Source organism: Narcine bancroftii, chromosome 1 (assembly GCF_036971445.1).
Source record: "Narcine bancroftii isolate sNarBan1 chromosome 1, sNarBan1.hap1, whole genome shotgun sequence".
Taxonomy (NCBI): domain Eukaryota; kingdom Metazoa; phylum Chordata; class Chondrichthyes; order Torpediniformes; family Narcinidae; genus Narcine; species Narcine bancroftii.
The window spans coordinates 396,533,853-396,549,575 of record NC_091469.1 but is presented as its reverse complement, the minus strand read 5'-3'; the positions used below and the strand labels follow the sequence as shown (position 1 = coordinate 396,549,575).

The following is a 15,723-nucleotide window of genomic DNA, read 5'->3' as shown; positions in this document are numbered from 1 at the left end:
AATGCTGGACATACAGTTTGACACCAGACTTTTAAAGGAAACCCTCATACCACAGCAAACTTTATGCTCTAGTTAATCATTCTAAGCTGACAATTAACTACTCATTCTTGAGCTTTCTATTCCACTGCTCTCATTTTATTTTTGTTTTCTCAATGCTGCATAATATTTTGAAATTATTATCTTTTTGTCCATTGGGGATTTGTAAGAAATTAATTTCATGCTTTTAAATTAAATTTGATTCACAAGGTATTAAATCAATTAAGCACATGTGCTTAGGTTTAATCCTTGAAAATTTCAACTGGAAGCTCGTTTCACACTCCCACTACTCTCACTTTGAAGAAGTTCTCCCTATAATGTTTCCCCTTTCACCCTTAACCCACGTATTCTGGTTTCTATCTTACCTAACCTTAGTGGATAAAGCCTACTTACATTTACTCCAACTATACCTCTCATAATTTTAAACACCTCTATCAAATCTACCCTCATTCTTCGATGCTCCAGGGAATAAAGTCCTAACCTGTTTAACCTTTCCCTGTAACTCGGTTCTGTAAGTGCCGGCAACATCCTAGTGACTCCTCTCTGCATTTTTTTTTCAATCTTATGGATAGTTTTCCTGCAGTTAGGTGACCAAAACTGCACACAATACTCCAAATTTGGCCTGACTAATGTCATACAAATCCTAAACTCAATAATTTGATTTATAAAGGCCAATAAACCAAAAGCACTTTTTACAACCATATCCACCTGTAACACCATTTTTTCTCGGTTCTACTGCAGTGCTATTTTTTTTAGGTGCCGGAACTGACAAAATGCTTGCCATTTCCTATATCCTCTCTCTACATATGTCAATCCTAATTTGTGTACCTGTTCATTACATGAATGAGGTAAGGGAGATGTCCAGTACATGAAATGAGCAGGTACACAAATTGGGTGTAACATATTAAATATATGAATTTCAGGCTCCACAGAAATATAGTAATAGTTAAGACATTAATGAGATTATATTCACCTATCACTACATTTCAGTGTATAACTGGTACAATGAAACATTAAAACTAATTTAATAATATGACAAAGTATTGCAATTTTGCACTCACTAATTATCATAAAATATAATTATCAAGAAGTAAAGAAAAAGATGGCAACCATGTATTTTACCAATTAAAACCTATTAACTACTTCTTCATTCAGAGCAGTCAACTGTCTAACAGCTCTGGCCATTCAAATGACCAATGAGGAGTTTCACAATAATTTCCACAAAGGTCAGACGAGATATGTTTTTGGAGGTTTGAATCAACTCGTCCTGGTGTCATCTGCTGATCTGTGGTATCGCAGCCATGATGTGGCATACGGATCATGATTCCGCTGAACTAGAGTTCATAAGTGCTGATACATGATTTATGAGAATTTTTGAGCATGTGGTTATTATCAAGTTTATGTGACTGAATCACCTCTCATACTCAGCAGTACTAATAGGAATAACTTGTGAACAGCTCAGTAATGGGCATAAATCTTGGGAGATGCGGCGTCCACGATCCTCCACATAATCTCTGAAGGCATTTATTACAGAGGAAGAAGAAAGCTTAAACCTCTTACAGAGAGATGAATTGCAGCTTCTCAATAATTAGTCAGTATTTCAGCAGGCCAGCAGCATTTATCAAGGACACACATTTCACTTAGCAGGGATTTATACATACTTTGAGGTTCAGGAGTTTGAGTACCTTTCAAGGATGTTGCCGTGAACATACAGTGCTGCAAATTGTTTATAGGACTAGTAAGAAACTTTAGATAAATGGAAACAATTTTGTTGATGCTTGTCTCAAAACTTCCCCTTTTCAACTGCCTCGAGCTTCTTGAGTTTTCGTACCAGGTTGCTCTTTCAGTCCATGTGGTGATTTTATGCTTCATTGGATCACTTTGTCAGCAATAAACAATCGTAGTAGTGTGTTTCTGTAAATACTCTGACAGTAAACCAAGTTCATGCAATGTGTTATTGCAATGTGTCATACATTAGAACTAAGTCCAATAGAAACTGTTCTGAAAAGAGTTTTTTCAACAGACCTTCATAAGTTTTTCTGTCACTCCCAGATCTTGTTTCCATCTTCATTATTCTTTCAAAATGAAAACACAGTGTTTCATAATTTTGCACATGGCTGAAACTGTTTGAAACAAGCTAGCTACCCACCTGCTGTCCAGAACACGGTCTGTTTTGCAAATTTGTTGTTCTAGTTGAGAGGCACATTCAGACAGTTCCTTTTGATTTAGAGATGATCTACAATAAACAGAGTACAATTTGTCCATAATGATTGAAAATGATTGAACTTCTCTCACCAAATCACCCACTGAAAGTTTTAATCTGTGATTAAGACAGTGCCAACTTCCTTGAGAATTGTAGCAGCATCAGATTTGACACCAATCATTACGCTCACTCCATGGCTAGCAAATGCTACAAGGTTCTGTTTCAAATTAAGGGTCATCAACCCCATGGTTACTGAGACAGTTCAGTAGATGCTTAGCAATAGTTGCAGCTTTCTGATCAGGCAATTCAGTTAGATGTAAAAACATAAAATGGGGATCACCTTCATTATTACTTTCACATTTCAAATAAACTATTAGGGCAGTCTTAATGCCCAGCCTTGTTAATTCATCAATGAGAACAGAAATTTTGCCATTTATCTGGTTGATATGCTGGCAAGTTTTTTTTCATATTAATGGATTTGAAATTAATTATTTCTGTAGTACTAGTGCAGGAATGCAGTACAATTCCAATGTCTTTTTAAAAAAAACTTTACTTATTTGAAGAATCATTAATTGTAATACAAAATACATTCCATAAAGAAAATTTTATATGAACATATATATAAAAATTTTTCAAAAAGAGAAAATAAAATATATCAATCCACCCCCCCCACTTCCACCTCATCAGCCTGCTCTCTTAAGTAGAGCTAAAAATATATAAACAGAAACTAAAAGTATATAATAAATCATAATAAATCAAAATATATCTAAATGCATATATTCCAAATATGGTAACCACTTATTAACAAAAAAAGAATAATTGTCATGTAGATTATATGTATTTTTTTCCATAACAATACAAGCTTTCAATTAATTATGCCATCGCATTATATTATCTTTCTATGTACTTGCTACACATTTTCGAGCTACAGACAATGCTAAATATATAAATGCAATTTGAAATTTATCCAACCCTAATCCCCTTAAAGGAATCATATAACCCATTAAGAAAAATAGATGGATCTAATGGTAACTTAAAATTATATAATTTTTCCAAAATTAACTTTATTTCATCCCAGAATGGTTGTACATACACACAGCATGTAAAAAAAAGTTCCACTACATATGGCAAATCTAAAATAAGAATCTGAAATACTAAAACCATATTTTTTTCAATTTCTCTGGTGTTAAATACAACTGATGTAGAAAATTATAATTAACCATTCCATACCGCACATTCATCAATTTAGTAACACTATCATGTCACATATCTGCCCAATAGTCTTCAGGAAAAACAAAGGCTAAATCATTTTCCCATTTAAGCTTAGACTTCTCCCATTCCGACTTATCCATATTGTCTTGTAATACTTAAGAAATATAACCCCTTTTTGGTATCGAAGAAATCAAGGACTCGAATTCTGTCAATGCAGGTAAGATTGAAGTTGATAATAAACAAATAAAAAATTTTCAGCAATATCAAAACGCTCTTTCAATTGATTGAAAGAAAGAAACTGTCCTTCTACAAAACAATCCTGTAACGCTTTTATACACTTAGAATCCCAACTCTTTGAATGACTATTAAACATTGAAAAGGAAATAAGCTGATTATTTTATAATGGAGTTAAAATTGACAATTTACCTTTTGATTCTAAAATCTTATTTTTTAAAATCTATAGTTTTATAAATGTTTTAATATCAGCATATTATATTCCCTCAACAAATTTACATTCCATCAAAATATAAATTGATACACCTCAACTTCAGAAATACAGGCTATCTCAACTTTAGCCCAACTCGGGGGTTGGTCCAAATCCATCAATCTACTAACAAATTTCAACTGGGCTGCTTCATAATAATTTTGAAAATGAGGTAATTGAAGCCCACCTAGCACATACTTCCAAGTACATTTATTTAATGCTACCTGTGGTAGTTTACCTTTCCATATAAATTTTCTCATCACTTTATTTAAATCCTGAAAGAAACTCTTTGAAAGAGAACACGTTATTGATTGAAATAAATATTGAATATGAGGAAAAATATTAATCTTAATACAATTAACTCAACCAATTAAAGTTAACAGAAGGTATTTCCACTTAATTAAATCTGCTTTAATCTCTTTTAATAATGGAACACAATTTAACTTGTATAGAGATTGATACTCCATATTTACAATTATTCCTAATTATTTAATTTTATCAGACCATTTCAGTTTTATAATATTTTTATACTCTGAATAATCTCCTTCTCCAACTGGCAAAATTTCACTCTTATCCCAGTTAACTTTATATCCAGATAATGTTCCATATTGTAATAAAAATTCCCATAAATGTGGAAATGATTGTTCTAAGTTTGTTAAATATATCAAAACATCATCTGCAAATAAATTAATTTTATACACTTCATCCATAACTCTCATCCCTCTTATCTGTTCATTCTGCCTTATTGTTTGAGCTAATGGTTCAATAGCCCATACAAACAGAGCTGGTGACAATGGACAACCTTGTCAAGTTGAACACGTCAATTTAAACGATAATGAAATGACCATTTGTCACCACCCTAGCAGTTGGGTTCGTATATAAAGCTTTAACCCAACCAATAAAAAAAGAGCCAAATTTAAACTTCTCCAATTCTTTGAAATAAAAAATCCCATTTGACCAGATTAAAGACTTTTTCCGCATCAAGCACAACTGCCATTGGATGGTTGGGCTGCTGTCGATATGCATTGACCAAACTAATCAATCGAAGAATATTATCTGAAGCATTTCTATTTTTAATAAAACCTGTTTGATCAACATGTGTCAATTTAGGTAAATACTTAGCAAGTCGATTTGCTACCACTTTTGCTATTATTTTATAATCAACATTCAATAAAGAAATAGGTCACTTTCAACAGGTCTCTATCTTTTTTGGGGATTACAGTAATTAAAGCACTAGAGCAAGATTCTGGTAACTCATATTGTTCAGTCACTTGTTGTAATACCTCCCCAAACACCGAAGATAAATCTTCATAAAAAGTTTTATAAAATTCCATTGAAAACCGATCATCACCTGGTGACTTCCCATTGGGCATTTCCAACATAGCCATCTTAATCTCTAATTCTGTAAATGGAGCTTCCAGATCCATAACATCCTCCTCTTCTAATGGTGATAACGTTAACTTAGATAAATAAGAATCAATAGAATCACTATCCTGTTGCCCCTCAGAAGTATATTTTTTTTATAAAATGAATAAAACTGGTCATTAATTTCCTGAGGTTTATAGGTAACTATTGAATTATTTTTTACAGCATTAATAATCCGTGAAACCTGTTCCTTCTTTAACTGCCATGCAAGTACCTTATGTGCCCTCTCACCCAACTCATAATAATGCTGCTTTGATTGATTAATTAAACATTCAAATTGAATGTTTATAATGTAATTTCAATTAAGTCAAAGCCACTCTTTTTTTTATCTTCTGTCATTTCCTTCTGAAATTCCTTCTCCAATTCATCAATTTGCTTTTCCAATTCAAAACTTTCTGCCATATACTGCTTCTTAACTTTAGTGGTATAACTAATAATCTGTCCTCTTAAATAAGCTTTTAACATGTCCCATAACACAAAATGACTTTTTACTGAATTAACATTTTCAGACAAAAAAAAGTAATCTGTTCTTTAACAAAAATAATGAACTCTGTTTTTTTTTCAACATTGTGTTAAATCTCCATCTATAAGATGAATCTACCACTTCTGAACTTACATAAGAAAAAAATAATAAGGAATGATCTGATATAACCCTGCTTTTATATTCTGCCTGTAATACCCTTCCTTGTAAATGTGCTGATACTAAAAAAAAATCTATTCTATAAAAATGAATCATGTCGAGATGAATAAAAAGAAAAATCCTTCTCCAAATATCCACCAAATTTAAATCCTTCATCAAGGCCCAAATTTGTATCGCCATCTTTGATTTCTTTATACTTTTTGGGGATCTATCCAACAAAGGATCCATGACACAGTTAAAATCTCCCCCAACTAAAATATTTTCATTAGTTTGATTTAATAACAAAAAAGCATCTGAAATAAAACACTCATCATTCATGTTAGGTGCATAAACATTAAGCAAAGTCCAAGATTCTGTAAAAATTTTACAATTCACCTTTAAAACCCTTCCAGCATTCCCTTCCATAGTTTGCAACTTAAAAGACAAATCCTTATGAATTAAAATTGCTACACCCCTTGCCTTAGAATTAAATGAAGAAAAAAACACATGCCCAAGCCAATCTCTCTTCAATTTCAAATGTTCTTTTTCAGTCAAATGTGTTTCTTGTAAAAAGGCAATATCAATTTTCATTTTCTTGATATAAGCCAAAACTCGCTTTCGCTTCATCAGATTATTTAATCCCTGAACATTAAAAATTACAAATTTCAAATTAGACATCCTTACAAACTAACAATATAATCACTTACTACAAAATATCGCTCCCCTTCTAGTAAATTAAAACCACTTTAAGTATATATAGAAAAAAATTTAATTATTCCCCCCCCAAAAAGAACACTACCCAAAGGTAGTAATGCCCTAAAAAACTGGGTGTGGTAAACCCCATTAGTGGCAGAAGACTATCAAAGATTTCAGTGCTATCCACCCCCCAGCCAGAAATTCATCATTCACATTAATACAATTCAATACTGTAAACATATTCAACCCAATGACTCCATTCCCAATGATTGTTCCAGATCATCAATGTCAATAAGACTCTGTGTTAGAACCTCTTTTTTTCCATTTTTTCCATTTTTCCCATTCTTCTGATTCTGCCCATTTCCATTTCCATTTGCCCTCTTTTTAGGTGACGGTGGCGAAACTCTTCCATGTCCTCGTAAATCCCGTAATGAATTAGCAAAAATTAATGCATCATGATCATTCTCAAAAAATTGGATTGAAAGTTATCATAAAAGACTTTTCCCACAACAGGATATCGAAAAGCAAATTTATAACCTTCCGCCACAGAATTTCTTTAGCCGAATTAAATTCCCTTCGTCGCCTAATAATTTCTTGGCTCAAATCTGTGTAAAAAAATACTCTGTTATTCTGGATCATCATTGGAGATTGACTTTGTCGTCCCCTCTGTCCCTCCAACCGTAATATAATTTCTCTGTCTTGATAGTTCAGGCACCGAACTAAGACCGCTCGTGGTGGTTGTCCCGGTAACAGTTTCTTTCGTAACGCTCTATGTGCCCTCTCCAATACTAAACCTTCCGAAAAAAACTCTTTGCCCAACACCTCGGGAATCCAACTCTTGAAAAATTTTATTGGATCAGACCCTTCAATGTCTTCTGGAAGACCCACAATTTTCACATTGTTTCTCCGACTTTGATTTTCCAATAAATCAAGTTTTTTCAGTAAGTCTTTCTTCTGGATTCCCCAATCCACAAGCAAATTTTCCACTTTCTCTATTTTTTCCTTATTACGTACAACTTGAATTTTACATTCAGAAAAAGCTGTTTCAATTAAAAAAAATTCTTGCACTCTATCCACTGATTTAATATATTTATTGACATCCCTCTTAACTGTAGATATATCTTCAGACATTTTTGATATATCTTCAGACACATTAGATATTTTAGTTGTCACATCCAAAAATCCTTGAGTCATTTATTTAGACATATTATCCATATGATAGGCAATCCCTTCCAAGACTATACAAACAGACTTCATTCCAGGTTCCAGTTCTACATCCTGAGGCCTACCTTCTCTAGACTCCACCTCCAATTGTTCCCTTGAACTGCTCGTTAAAGGTAAGTCTTCCTCTTCTTCCAACATTGTGGGGCCCTTCCCGGTGCGGCTGTGGGTCTGCACACCCGATGGTGGTATCCCGACCATGTTGGGATGCCGCTGCTCAGGCCCCGCCACAGCCCACACGCGGTTCAGTAATTCATGGACCCTTGAGGCATCGCGCGTGCCTAGCAAGGCCAGGGACTGTGCAGAGACAGCTTCTGATGCCATTCTGCATGTCCCCGGCTCAACCGACGGCAGCCCGGGCTCAAGAGCTCTTCTCTCAGGCGGGTCGCCCGCACGTCCGACATCGCGAGCTCCAGCCGAGCTCGTTAACATGCCAGCACCATCTTGTGGAGACAAGATCGGCACCGGTGTAATACTCAGCCTGGCAGGAGTTCTCTGTGCCTTGGAGGTTCCAAACGACAATTCCGTGGCTTTAGCTGAACAGGTAGGCCTCAATTTTTCAGCACTTTTAAAAGGTAATTTCTTCTGTAATTGAGCATTCGTTTTTTTTAACATTAGTAGCCATTGTGACCCACTAATGTTCCCAAAAATAAAGATACAACTTTTATTCACTTAGATAAACTTTAAAGACAGGTGCTTAAAAAACTGGCTGAGGAGGGGGTGGGATCGCACGTCTGTCATCTACGCCATCTTGCCATGCCCCCACAATTCCAATGTCAATCCCATTTTTGTTTTGAAGTTCCAGTAAGACAAAGTGATCAGAGTATGGTCTGTCATTCTGAACTAAATAATATGCAGAAGGAAAAATTGAACAAGTTGCCTCGAGATATGAAGCATTCATGGTGTCACATTATTTTCCAAGAGCATCTTCACTGGCTATATTTTCAACACATAGAGCAGCAGAGTGAGCTTTGGATAGTTTGTGATCAACATTTTTTTTTCTGAGAGTCTTCAAGCACGTATTTCGATCGGCTCCATTGGTATGTGTGCCATTCATTTGACAGTCTCAAACCCTCATAAGTGAAAAGTGTCAGATTGCTTATGTTTGCACATACTTTACACCCAAATTTATCATCCTTGAAGTGAAGATAAGTTTCCTTTTTTTTCCCTCATTTCTTCAGTCCAAATACCTGAACAGGGATACAAGACTGACTTTGAAGTGCCATTACTTTCATATCTGCATTTGGACCCGGTTAGAAAATTTGAACTAGAGGCAAGCGAAACACAGCTTTTGTCATTTTTACTGTTATCACTATCAGTCTTCTGTATCTTATTCTTGTTACACTCCCCAGCTTGTTTACGACAGGAAGAAGTTAACGTTGTTTGCTTCGAATTCATAGGGTTGTAGTGAGAAAAATTTACATTTGTATTAGCAAGTAAATCCATGGACCACCAGCCACCACAGATGTAGCCTTACTAACATGACCAAGTCAGAGCCCGCAGCACTTAGCAGTGTTCCTAAGCAGGTATGAAAATAACAGAAAGAAAGCAAGTAGGTTTTTTGCTCTTTTAGCCACCTAAATTGGAACCAAGTAATCAAGTGTTAAAAATGAACGTCAAATCAACTACTTATAAAGCCAAGAATATTGCTGAATATTAGTATCAAAAGTGATAGGTTGGAAACTCTGCTACATACCATTTTTCTCACAGAAATGGTTGGATAGGAAGTGTACCTGTGAGTGTCGATACTCACTATCCTCACACATGTCAGGTATTACATGGTTTACACCAATAGAAATCTTGTTTAGTCTTTAAATATGTAAAAGTTTAAAAAGTTTGAATCTTTACATAATTATTATATCTATACAAATAAAAAATATCCTATTTTGAAAGTGACAAATATTAAATGGAGGAGATCAACCATTTGGGGGGGGTTTGGAAATGTGTTTTGTCTTGTTCGTTGCCTCTCTAAATTTCTCTTTTTCCTATCAACACAAAGAGAAAATGAGCTTCTTTTCAAGGGGTTGATCCGCTATTAATGATAGTTAAAATTATAGGCAAGATTTTTTTTTTCATTTGGCTTGTTAAAAAATAAAAGCTCAATTTATCCTGGTGTAGAAGATGATTTTGGATGATTACCTTGAATATTTCATCAAAATCAGGCCAAAGATATGTGAGCAGTGAATTTTTCTTTCATTATTTTTGACTTTTAACCCTAGGTTTCGAAGATAATTCCTTGCCTAATATAGCTCTGACATGGAATCCAATGGTACCCATTGGAAAGAGTGGAAAAATGCACAGACATCTGTATTTCCTGGCTTCCTAGGACAACAGGTCAAGCAAGGAGGAATTTCACAAATATCTAAAAAGACACAGCTCCACGATTTCATCAAAAATGATCAAATATCCTCATATGAATAGTGGTATTTTTTTCCCCACCAGGCAACGATCACTCTCCCCATCAAAAGATTTTTTTTAAAACAATAACATCAGTAAATTTTTGAATTACTGCCAATACTAATTAGGAGAAAAACTAGAGTTAAGGCTGTGAAGGAAATGACTTCTAAACAAGTAACAAGTATGGAGGATTTAGGGCCAACCTTGGAAATGGAGCCTGGAGAGTCAATTCCTCATCCTTGAAGATCATCGCGACAAGTCCCAGCCAAGATCTAGGTAACACCAGCACCACCTCCCTAGGGTACCAAGGAAGATGGCGCTGGAGTTCGGAAATGGCAGCTCCAGCCTCCTGAGCAGGATCACTCATGCATACATAGTTCTCCGCACATGCGTGGGGAACAGGCTGCAATTCTACCTACGGGGGTGGGGTGGGGGGGGATGCCTCCACAGTCCAGTACTGCTGGATTGTTGGAGGGGGGGGGGGGGAGACCTAAACATTGCAGACAGGTTGAACAGCCACCCACATCGACAGAGGAGGAGGAAGAAATAGTTGGGACCGAAGAATAAGATACTCAACTGGTAACAGAAGAGGAGGAAACAGTATTGTATCAGGGTAGGCCCTCATCTTATGCTGAAGTTAAAGCTGGATCATCTATTGAGACTTCTTTAGTTCCTCATGATGTGAATCCAACAAATCAGTATGATGCTTTATCTAAACTAATTCAAACTTTGTCAACTCAAATGTTAAAGTTTTACATCTATTATGAATCAGTTTGAAACAAAATTTACTTCTATGAAAAAAGAAATGCTTCCTATTAAGACTGATCTTTCAAAATGTGTGAAGAAAGTGGATAAAATGCAGATTAAATTTCAGAGAATTTAAGAAGATTTTAAAGATTGTCACAATGATATAGAGCAATGTAAAGAAACAGGTGGTAAGGTTGAAGGCTCCTTTACTGCCTGGGACGTTCAAAGAAATTATTTATTGAAAAAAAATTGATGTTTTGGAAAATCAGAGCCATAGAAATAATGTGAAGATTGTAGGCTTGCCTGAAGATTTTGAAGGCTCAGATCCAGTACAGTTTTTTTCAGAAATGGATTCCTGAAGTTTTGGGAAAGGAATACTTTCTGAATGGTTTGGAATTGGATAGAGCTATCAAGAAGAAACCTTTTCCTGGTCAATTACCACTCTCTATTTTAATAAAGTGCTTTCATTATCAAGATAAAATGATGATTTTGAGAGATGCAGTGGAAAATGCAAAAAAAATCAGACATCCTTGTTGGTTGGGAATAATTCTTTTATGCTGTTCTGAGTCAAACTATCATTAAACGTCATAAGGACTTTAATCCTGTTGAAGCTGTGTTATGGAGAAAGGGATATAAATTTACTTTCAGATACTCAGCAACGCAAGATTCTTTATGGAGAATTTCAATCGCAATTCTTTACTGATGAAGATGATGTTCTGCTATTTGCCAATTAATTGTCTGATAAGAGACAAAACGAGTCAAGATCAATCCGCTCAATGAATGAAATCAATTCAAGACAAGAGTAAAAATGTTTTACAGAAGGTGAAATGCCATGAACTGTCTGAAATTGATATTGATGATGATCAAGTTAATAGAGACTTGAAGGCAGCTCATCATACTTGATATATTGAAGATTGTTGTTTTTTTAAAAATCCAATTATTCTGTTCGGAGGAGGTGAATTTGTCTATCTCCTTCTGAAGTCATTGGCCACTTGGTAGCATTGGTTGCTTCCTGTAAAATAGAGGGGGTAATACTGTTTAACAGTGTCTTTTTTTCCTTTGTTTTGTTTTATTCAGGGTTTCTTTCTTTTCTTTATTGGAGAGATGTATTTTGTTTTGAAGAGTATCCATGGATCGGAGTCCCACCATTGAAGGCGGGAATTAGACGTTAATAGTACTAAATATATTAATGGCTAATTTAAATTTTGTGACATTTGATGTTAATGGTCAAATTAAGGGTTGTGGTTTATATAAAGAAAATGAAAGTAGATATTGCATTTTTACAAGACACTCATTTGACTGAGAAGGAACATCAAAAGTTATGAGAGATTGAGTTAGTCAGGTTATAGCTTCATTCTATTCAAAAGAAAGAAGTGTTGCTATTTTGATTAATAAGGGAGATAACAAAGAATGCATGGCATCTTTATAGTTTTGGAAGGTCCAGCCCAGGTTGTTAGCAGGAATAAATGTCTTGGTGCCAGGAGGGTTAATCCAATTACAACAGCTAATAGCCCAAGGCCAAGTACAGGTAGACTGGAGTGTCCAGTCCAGGTAATTTACATGGATACAGCAGCAAGCTGCACACTAATAGGAGGGGAAGAACCAAATCTTGATTGGCAGCTGGTGTGTCCTTCAACTAGATAGGGGACAATGCTGTCACATGACAGCCACAACCATTACCAATACAGAAGGTTGAGGGATGATCTATCTGTTATGAACTAATAAAATCTTACTAGTACTAACAAAATAACAGCAATTGAAAATTTACCAGACAATAGTAAATTCAAAATAACAGTTTTATTACTATTAATAATAAAACATGTCTTAATTAACTATCTTAAACCCCTCTATGCACAAATGTATATGTTTGTGTGTGTGTGATTAAATCCCAACTATTACAGATTAGACATAATTCTGAAAATTCAATTTTAAATTTCAGCATCAAAAGTGTTATGTTGAACTTGAATATTTTTAAATTGCAGTTCAGAAGTAATGATGAAGTATTTTGAAATATCATGTCTTCAGACTTCTTTAAAACTCACAACTTTCTTTTGAAGAGCCATTTTCAGAACAACATTCCTTCATACGAGTGATTTCACAAACTTCCTCTTATCTTGCCTAAGAATTACGGGGTCCGTTTTCCACAATGATTTCTTTCTTAATCAAGAGTGACCTTTTTTTCATGGATGTGAGACTGCCCTCTTTTCTTAGAGGCACTCAAAGTGGTTAGTTTTTTTTTAAAATCTACTTTTGGTGTTGCTCCTTTTATTGAGAAGAACACAGGCAGCCTTCCTTCTTGTAAAGGAATTGATGACAGCTTTTCCAATCCTGTTGATACAGGATGGCCTTCTCTTCTTCATCTAATCCAAAAATGTCTATTTCAATACTATATTCCATACAAATCTTTCATGTCACATGGTATGACATCATAACAGCCTTTGAAGACCCTCTGAACCTTTTAATATCTTGCTACAAAGTATATCTGTGTCATCCCAAACTTAAAATCTATGTAATTGTCTTTGTTTGATGTTTCTCTCCTGCTTCCGCGTTGTCTAGGGATTACTTTTTTTAAGTAAACAGTCCATTGTTCTCAGTATCTCAAGAACCATCATAAAATCTTTCCTCTCTCTGCATCAAATGTAGTCACAGAAGACTTCTGATTCTGAGATGCTGACATCTTGAAAGAATCTCTCTTTGCTTTTAAAATGCAAATATGTTGTCTTTGTGCCCCTGAAACTAATCCCACAAGATAACCTTATTAAGACATATAAATATGAAATACAGTTTAACATTTAAACTAAAGATTAATCATAGCACATTCATTATATGTTATTGAATATTTAAAAACCAGTGTAGGTCTTAAAGACTGGCAAAATCAGGAATGAGAGAGCAACATGTTAAAATTAGAGAAGGTGCATGTAATAAAAAAGATTTCACATGTGTAAAAAATATTTTTTTTGTTAAGGATGTCAAAAAGGAATGAATGGCTGAAAAATAGCAATTAAAAAATACTGCTGATGCTGGAAATCTGAAATAAAAGCAAAAAATGATGAAAGCACTCAGCAAGTCAAGCAAAATTTGTAGAATTTTTAAAATTTAGCCGTACATCACAGTAACCAGCATTTCCATCCCATGAGACTGTGCCACCCAAATACCCCAATTAAAGCTATGAAGGGTTGGAAGAAACCGAGCACTCAGAGGAAACTCACACAGACACAGTGAGAATGTATAAACTCCATACAGACAGCTCTAGATTCGAACCTGAGTTGCTGGCACTGTAACAGTGTTGCGCTAACTGCTACCTGAACCATGTCACCCCCAAGATACAGTTATTTTTCTTCCAAAGTGTCCTCAATCAGAAATGTTAACCCTTTCTCTTTCCATAAATGCTTCCTGATCTGTCAAGTGATTCCATCGAATTCTGATTTTGTGCATATAAATGATGATCTACATACTAGACAAGAAAAATGGAAAGGTATATTACTATTTTTTATTATCCTAAGTATTCTTCCATAATTATAATTAATGCACAGCAGGAGTTAAACAAAAGATATGAACAAAAATGAAATCTACCCCTCCTATCAATTCATATTTGAATACAGGTATAATTTGTGAAATGGTTTGCACAGCTTCATTCATGTGACCTTGAATTTTGCTTTTATATTCAGGAATAGGTTGGGCAAGCCAAGATGGAGAGTCAATAGTGTTATATGATTCCAGAAATTGATCTCTATATTAAACTTCAGAATAATAAAATTATCAGAGGCTTGCACCTAAGGTCCCTTCCATGATCTTGCATTCTCAATAGAATTGAGAATTAGCCAGAAGCTTTATAGGGATTGCCATCAAAATATTCAACTTGGAGAAAAAAGATTATTATATTTTAACTCATGGCTTAACTGCATTTATATGAGTGATAAACACAAGATATTAGAAGCCCACTCATGCTGTGGAAAGGATGAAAGGAACTTGTGAAAAACAACTAAGACTCTGATTTGTTTATTGAATTAGAACTCTATCATGTAAGAAACACAGAAATATTTTTCTTTAAGTCGAAATCTGATCATTTCTGGTACCTTTTAACATTTGTTTTTATTATTGTGTCAGTTTTCCGATGAGATCTCGAATTTCAATTGACAAGTGATTGTAATTGGCCCAGAATTTTCAGGTATATACCATTGTTAACCTTATACCATTGTTAACACAATAATTTGCGGCACAAAAGAGAAACAGAGTGAGATATATATCGGCATAAATTGCATAGCAATTTGTGCTATGTTGTTATTAGCTTGAAGAAATGGGATCATTTTATAATGTAGATAGAAAAAATTGCAGTAATTCCCCAGTAAATACAAATTAAACTGTGCCAATTAGAGCTGTTATTTTGAAGCATTCGGACACTTTTTTGTGATGTGATTTATGTTTCTGATCTTATTCTCATTCTTGGAAATCCCAAACAGAAATACATAAAACTGCAGTTTCATTTCTGCGGATAGAAAAATAATACCAATTTTTCAAGATGCTTACAGACATCAGCTATTGTGAAGCTTGGACATGTATATAGTGAAATAGTTGATCCATTCATTTTAAATGTCCATAAATCCCCATGAGCAAAGAGTGAAAGTAACTGTCATTAAATAAAGGAGAAAACAGGAAATTACAGGAATGTTAGCTTAACATTCA

The 15,723-nt window shown here is 34.6% G+C and overlaps 2 long non-coding RNA genes across 3 annotated transcripts in view; one reads left to right on the top strand and one right to left on the bottom strand.

The window, feature by feature from the left end:
• The window catches only part of LOC138751453 (uncharacterized), a 68,617-nt gene that overhangs the window by 48,178 nt on the left and 4,716 nt on the right, over positions 1-15,723 (top strand). Inside the window, exon 2 of the long non-coding RNA XR_011349946.1 lies at positions 15,148-15,208. This is a non-coding gene — a long non-coding RNA (uncharacterized lncRNA). The remainder of the gene's footprint in view (positions 1-15,147; positions 15,209-15,723) is intronic.
• Positions 1,833-15,723, bottom strand: part of LOC138751451 (uncharacterized) — a 52,927-nt gene continuing 39,036 nt past the window's right edge. The window contains exons 2-3 of one of the 2 annotated variants that reach the window (XR_011349943.1): positions 2,062-2,272; positions 1,833-1,961 (exon numbers count right to left, since the gene is read on the bottom strand). This is a non-coding gene — a long non-coding RNA (uncharacterized lncRNA). Of the gene's footprint in view, positions 2,273-15,723 lie in introns of both variants that reach the window. The other variant, XR_011349944.1, reaches the window with a different exon arrangement.